Genomic DNA, 7,950 nt, shown 5'->3' on the forward strand with positions numbered 1-7,950 from the left:
TGACAGGTGGTAGTCACTATACTTGGAAGATACACACACACACACACACACACACACACACACACACACTTATATGCATTCCTAGGAGCTGGAATAACAGACAATTGCGAGCTTCATGTGGGTGCTACGAACCAAACTTAGGTCCTCTGCAAGAGCACCTGCTGAGTCAGACTTCCATATATATCCTGCCTGTCTCTGCCTTCTGAGTGCTGGGACTAAAGGCATGCACCACCACTGCCTGGCTATCCTTTATATATTTTAATAATTCTTTAAATAAACACTGTATTTATTTGTTGTGTGCATGTATGTACACATGAGTGTGGGTAAGTACATGTACGTGTACAGGTCAAAGGGGAACTTTGTAGCGTTGGTTCTCTCCTTCCACCTTTACATGGGTTCTCGGAATCAAACTCGGGTCTCCATTGTCCTAGTGTGGTTTCTGTTGCTGTGACAAAAAGCAAAACCAAAGTGAGAAGCTCCTTGGGAGGAAGCGGCCTGCAGGTCTACAGCCTTCTGAGGTGTGCTGCCATGCTGGGCCTCCTGAGGTGTGCTGCCATGCTGGGCCTCCTGAGTGCTGCCATGCTGGGCTTGTGACTCTTCTGAAGACAGCCTCCACTGAGGCAATAGTGAGAAGCTGAGCCCTCGGAGTTCAGATAACCTATTATGACTGCTATCCCATTTAAAAAATGGTAAATCTGGGCACAGAGACCAACAGAGCGAGATTATGTGAGCAGATGCATGAAGGAGTCAGCCGTGTACAAGCCAAAAAGAAAGGCCTGGAACCAGCCCTATCCCATGCCATGGTTTGCTGGCCAGCTGATCACTACTGGGTTCCATACTCCCTTCCTCTGCTTCAGATTTCTGGCTCTCCAGTTTGCTCTGGACAGAAATAAAATATTCTGCACAGACGTGTGCCTACCAGACCTCCTGTCTCAGATGGGGCCGCTGTGTCAGCTGCCATGGTTGTAACACATGCTGGAGAGAAGGGCTTTGTAAGGAGCAAAGACTCAAATTGGATTGCATTTGCAGAGATTTCCATTAGTGGCTTCTTGGAGCTGTTGGTTAGGGCACGTGGTGGCATAAGATGCTATGAAACAAGCATTCTCTTTACATCATGGCCACTGGGAAACAGAAAAAGACAAGAAGGGACTGGGGTCCGGCCCACCCTCCTAACGGCAGATCCCTTACCTGCCTTCCACCAGCCTTCACCTGGGAAAAACTCCAAACTTCCCAGCAGTTACAGGTTGGAGACTGAGCCATCGGCACAGGGGCACTTGGACGGTTATTTCAGATCAGAACCATAGCAGCAGCTATAAGGAGAGGGCTATTTGCCAGCAGTGTTGGCCTCTGGCAGGCAAGGCAGCCAACCGTCAGTGACCTGGCAATTTTCCTAACCTCCAGGCTCCCAACACAACTTCCCATTGGCTGAACCCAAATGGAAGGCTAAGATTGTATCTGCCTGGTCTACAAGAGCTAGTTCCAGGACAGCCTCCAAAGCCACAGAGAAACCCTGTCTCGAAAAACCAAAAACCAAATATATATATATATATATATATATATATATATATATATGATATAACTCAAGACAAGTTTGAACTCCTAATTTACCTGCCTCTACCTCCTTAGTGTTAGGATTACAGACTTGTGTCATCATGGCCCACTTGGTTTTTATATGTTTATATTTTAAATCATAAACAATATTAGTTTAAAACAAGTAAAAAGAATGTTGCTAGAAATAGTGTGGAAGTTTGAATGTCATTGCTTCCCCCCTGCCCTGTCATAGGGAGTGGCACTATTAGGAGGTGAGACTCCTTGTTGGAGGAAGGGTGTCTCTGTTAGGGCAGGCTTTGACATCTCCTATACTCAAGCTACTTCCAGTGTCAGCTCACTTCCTGCTGCCTGTGGATCAAAATGTAGAATTGTCCCTCACAGGGGGACCAGGATCTGTCCCTGGTGCATGATCTGGCTTTTTGGAACCCAGTTCCTATGGTGGGATGCCTTGCTCAGCCTCACTGCAGAGGAGGGGGTCTTTGTCCTGTCTCAAATTAATGTGCCAGAATAATGCACGTTCATACAACAAGGACATATGTTCAACCATGTTCATAGCAGCATTGTTTGTAATAGCCAGAACCTGTGGGGCTGGAGAGATGGCTCAGAGGTTAAGAGCACTGACTGCTCTTCCAGAGGTCCTGAGTTCAATTCCCAGCAACCACATGGTGGCTCACAGCCATCCGTTATGAGATCTGGTGCCCTCTTCTAGTGTGCAGATATACATGGAAGCAGAATGTTGAATACATAATAACTAAATAAAATCTTAAAAAAAATAGCCAGAACCTGGAAGCAACCTAGATGCCCCTCATCTGAAGAATGGATAGAGAAAATGTGGTACATTTATACAATGGAGAAACTACTCAGCAGAAAAAAGCAATGGAATCTTGAAATTCACAGGCAAATGGATGGAACTAGAAGAAACCATCCTGAGTGAGGTAACCCAGTCACAAAAAGACAAACATGGTATGTACTCACTCATATGTGAATTTTAGACATAGAGCAAAGTATTACCAACCTACAATCCTCTTCACCAAAGAAATTAGGAAACAAGAAGGACTCTAAGAGAAAAATGCATGGACCCCAGGAATGGGAAGGGCCAGGATCTCCTAACCTGACTGGGAGCATGAGGGTAGGGGAGAGGGAGCTGGCAGAATGGAGAGGAGAAGAGGAGGGGAGAGGAGGAAATGGAGGAGCATAAAGGTTGAGTTGGGGGAAGAATAGAGGAGAGCAAGAGGAGAGATATAACAGAGGGAGCCATTATAGGTCCAAGGAGAGATCTGGCACCAGGAAGATTTCCAGAGATCTACAAGGATGACAGGAACTGACAATCTAGGCAATAGTGGAGAGGCTACCCTAAATGCCCTTCCCCTATAACGAGACTGATGACTATTTTATATGCCATCCTAGAGCCCTCATCCAGTGGCTGATGGAAGCAGAGGCAGTCACCCACAGATATACACTGAACTGAACTCTGGAGCCCAGTTGCAGAGAGGGAGGAATGAAGATCAAAGGGGTTGTTACCAGGCTGGTGAAACCCACAGAAACAGCTGGCCTGAACAAGGGGGAGCACATGGTCCCCAGACTGCTATCTGGGAGGGCATCACGGGACTGATCCAGACCCCTGAACATGTATGCCAAGGAGGAGACCTCTGCAGTCTATTGGTGCCCTAGTAGTGGATCAGTATTTTTCCCTGGTGTAAGAAGGGACTTTGAGAGCCCATCCCACATGAAGGGATGCACTCTGGGCCTGGACACATGGGGAGGGCCTAGGCCCGGCCCAGGATGATGTGGTGGACTTTGAGGAACCCCCATCGAGGGCCCTACCCTCCCTGGGGAGTGGAGGGAGATGGGGTGGGGGGGTCCGTAAGGGGTTGGGGGTTGTGGGGGAGGGGAGGGAGAGGGAGAAGGGATTGACATGTGAAGCAAGCTTGTTCCTAATTTGAACTAATAAAAAATATGTGAAAAAAATAAAAAAAATAATGTGCCAGGCTTTGGTGACTCCCCATGGGAGGCCTTACCCTTTCTGAGGAGTGGATGAAGGGTCGGATGGGGGTGGTGAGGGGGAATCAGGAGGAGAGGAAGGAGGGGGAACTGTGGTTGGTATGTAAAATCAATAAAAATTTTAAAATAAAAATACATAAATCTATAGATAAATAATAAATTTTAGAATTCTCAACTCCTCAGGCACCATGTCCCACCATGATACAATGGACTAAACCTCTAATGTAAGCAGGCCCCAGTGAAATGTTTTCCTTTATAAGAGTTGCCATAGTTATTGTGTCTCTTCACAGCAATAGAAACCATAACTAAGACAAGTACCAACCTCCAGACAAGGAAACTGTTAGTGGATATAGACTGGGTCAGTGTCCTATTTACTGGTGACATGGGTGGCCTTGGCTCCTTTTAGTGGACAGAGCACCCTCATTCCCAGTCATTACATAAATGACTTCCGTTGTGAAGGACCTATGAATGCACTAGTCTCTTATAGAAACATGCCAACTTTTTTCCCCAGTGTTTTGAAATAGAGTCTTTTGTAGTCCAAGCTAGCCTCAAGCTCTGAGCATGGTCTTGAACTCCTGATCCTCCTGCTTTTACCTCCCAAGTGCTAGAATTACAGGCATGAACCATCATCACCACCACAGCTAGCTCTGTCACTTTTTTATGTCCAACTTGTGTTTTAGGAAAAATAATAATAAAATTACTTTATGGAGTTGGCAAAGTAGACTGGAGAAAATCCTAGAAGCTGAGCTTTCTGGATCAGTTCCCAGCGTGAGAACTCTGAACCAGGTCCCTCAGAATCACTGAAAGGCAGACTCCACCCAGTCAGTGAGTGTCATCCTGAGACATGGGAGCCAGCCAGCACTCTGGAGACCGTCCACAGGAGCTGCTGCTGCTGCGGGGAATCAGAAGAGAATTCTTCAGCTTGCTACACAGTTTCTTCCCAGCCAATAGAAAAGGTGTCCACAGTGGGGTATCTCAGCAGCAGAAGAGTGTCCACACAGAGGCTTCTAAAATTTTCCTTTCAGAACAGTTTTATAATCTGAAAACTGGCAGTGTTCCGAAGGAAATTTGCTCATATTAGTTATATTTATTGATATTTACTATAATTAGAAACAGAAACTGGGGTTGGGTGTGGTGGCACACACCTTTAATCCCAGCACTCAGGAGGCAGAGGCAGGTGGATCTCTTATGAGTTCAAGGCCAGACTGGTCTACAAATTGAGTTCCAGAACAGTCGTAGAGAAATCCAGTCTCAAAAAGACAAAAAGGAAAAAGAGAGATGGGGGAGGAAAAGAAAGGAAGGAAGGAAGGAAGGAAGGAAGGAAGGAAGGAAGGAAGGAAGGAAGGAAGGGGGAGAGAAAGAAAGAAAGAAAGAAAGAAAGAAAGAAAGAAAGAAAGAAAGAAAGAAAGAAAGAAAGAAAGAAAAGCAAGCCTGAAGCCAGGCTAGGGCATGTCAGTGGACACACCTTTCATTCCAACACCCAGGAGGCAGAGTCAGGTGGATCTCTATGAATTCCAGGCCAGCTGTTACACAAAGAAATCCTGTCTGGAAAAAACAAAAAGCAAACAAATAGAAACTGAGAAAAGTTTAAACAATTTATTCTTTTTTTCCTGTGTTTTTAAGACAGGGTCTCACCCAGGTTGGCCTCTAGAACTCACTACATTGACCAACCTTGCCTCAAACTCACAGTGATCCTCCTGCCTCAGCCTTCTAAGTGTTTGAATTACAGATTTATGCCAGTCTACTTGGCTTCACTTTTTTTTTCTTTTTGAGAAAGCATCCCATAATGTTCCACCAGCTGGCCTCCTCCATCCAGCTTTTTATATTTTTATTCTTTAAGATTTATTTTACCGGGGGAGGGATGAGAAAAATGGTTCCGAGGTTAGGAGCACTTACTGCTTTGATAGATGACCTAGGTCCACTTCCCAGCACCCAAGTCATTGCTCACAAACATCCACGGCTCCATTTCCAGGGGATCTGCCCTTTTCTGACCTCCGTGGGTACCAGGAATGCTCATAGGGCACAAACATATATGCAGGAAAACACTCATACAATAAAATACAAAGTTTTAAAAATTACGTTATGGAGCCGGACATTGTTGGCGCATGCCACCTTTAATTCCAGCACTCGGGAGGCAGAGACAGGTGGATCTCTGTGAGTTCCAGGCCAGCTTGGTCTACAGATCAAGTTCCAGGACAGGCTCCATAGCTACAGAGAAACCCTGCCTCGAACCCCCCCCCCCGAAAAAAATTACGTTATGTTTATTTACATATATGTATGTGTGTCTGTATATGGGTATATGCACACAAATACAAAGGCAGGTTCCTTGGAGGCCAAAAGATGGTGGGTGTCAGGTCACCTAGAGCTGCATTGACAAGCAGTTGTGAGCCCCTACGTGGGTGTTGAGATGTAAATGATTCCTCTGGAAGAGCAGCAAATATTGTAGAGCTCTGAAGCATCCACTCCGCCTTTTGTTAATTACTTTTAAAGGAACTGTAGTAAACTGCAGTATGATGGCACACAGTAATCTTGAGGCAGAGACAAAAGATCCTTGTGAGGCCTGGCAATGGTGGCCCACATCTTTAATCCCAGCACTCTGGAGGCAGAGGCAGGGGGATGTCTGAATTAGAAGCCATCCTGGTCTACAGAGTGAGTTTCAGGACAGCCAGGGTGGTTACACAGAGAAACCCTGACTTGGGGAGGAAAAAAAAAATCCTTGTGAGGCCATTTTCATCAACATAACAAATTCTAGTCCAGCCATAGCTACATAGTGAAAGCCTGTCTCACACACACACACACACACACACACACACACACACACACACAGTGACAGACAAAAAACAATATAATCATACAGTTTCATTTATTATTTGCTTATTTCTATTATTGAACATGTGCATAGCGTGTGTGTGGGTGTTGGGACAGCTTTGTGAGGGTTGCTCTGTCTACCTTTACATGGCTTCTGGTAGTTGCCATGGTTGTTTAGCAAGCACTTTACTTAGAGAACCAGCACTCATGTAGATTTAAATAACACTTTTTTATTTGCTTGTTTTGTGTTTTGGGGGTTTGGGGAGATTCTTTGGGGTTTTTGAGACTGAGTCCCATGTAGCCCAGCTGGTCTCAAACTCACTATGGAGCTGAGGCTGGCCAAAAATTCCCAATGTTCCCGCTTCCACCTCTCATGTGCCACCAGCATGTATTAATATGCCCAGCTTATGCTGAAAAAAAAAAAAAAAAAAAAAAAAAAAAAAACCTTGAGGAGACTGGGATTGTTTTGCGGTTCTGTAAATCTCGTTGCTGTGCTTAATCTAAGACAGCTGGGTTCTCATATCTGCATTGGCGCTAATTGCACATGACCGTTCTGGTTGAATTCTATGAACACAATCTGTCCTCACATGGATATGAAGTTGAGGAAGGGAGGGAGGGCCTCACGGACCCCCCTGAAGAAGTCTCCAGGATCCCAGTGGCCCTTAGACCACAGGCTAAGAACCCTGTGCTAGCAAACAAATCATCTTAACAAAGATGGGACTGTGGTGAGAATGAACTCTGAGGGGGAGGGCTGAGGAGATGGTTCAGCGGTGCTATTTGCTGCTAACCCTTATGTCCTGAGTTCCATCCCCAGGACCCACAGGCTAAGGGCGAAAACTGACTCCTGCAGATTGCTCTCTGACTCCACACCTGCACCATGATACTGGGACATGGGCACGCTCGCGAGCGCGCGCGCGCACGCATACACACACACACACACACACACACACACACACACACACACACACACACAACACACACCACACACACAGGCTGGATAAATAAATGTTTAAAAACAAAACTGAAGCCGGGCATTGGTGCGCACGCCTTTAATCCCAGCACTCGGGAGGCAGAGGCAGGCGGATCTCTGTGAGTTCGAGGCCAGCCTGGTCTCCAGAGCGAGTGCCAGGATAGGCTCCAAAGCTACACAGAGAAACCCTGTCTCGAAAAACCAAGAAAAACAAAACAAAACAAAACAAAACAAAACAAAACTGAGCCCTCTTATTAGTGGGAAGACTCCCTCAGTTGACTTTCACACTGCACTTTAGAAGGGAAACTTGGGGGTGGAGCAATGGCTCTGAGGCTAAGAGCACCAGTTGCTCTTGCAGAAGACCCAGGTTTGATTCCCAGTGCCTGGAACTATGTGTAACTCCAGTTTCAGGTTAGCTGATGTCTTCTGATCTCTGGCACCAGGAACACACATGGTACACAAATATACATGACGGTAAAACACTCATACACATAAAATTTACAAGTCTAGCTGGGTGGTGGTGGCACACACTTTTAATCCCAGCACTTCGGAGGCAGAGACAGGAGGGTCTCTGTGAGTTTGAGACTGACCTGGTCTCCAGAGTGAGTTCAGGACAACCA

Source organism: Cricetulus griseus, chromosome 8, assembly GCF_003668045.3.
Source record: "Cricetulus griseus strain 17A/GY chromosome 8, alternate assembly CriGri-PICRH-1.0, whole genome shotgun sequence".
Classification (NCBI taxonomy): Eukaryota; Metazoa; Chordata; class Mammalia; order Rodentia; family Cricetidae; genus Cricetulus; species Cricetulus griseus.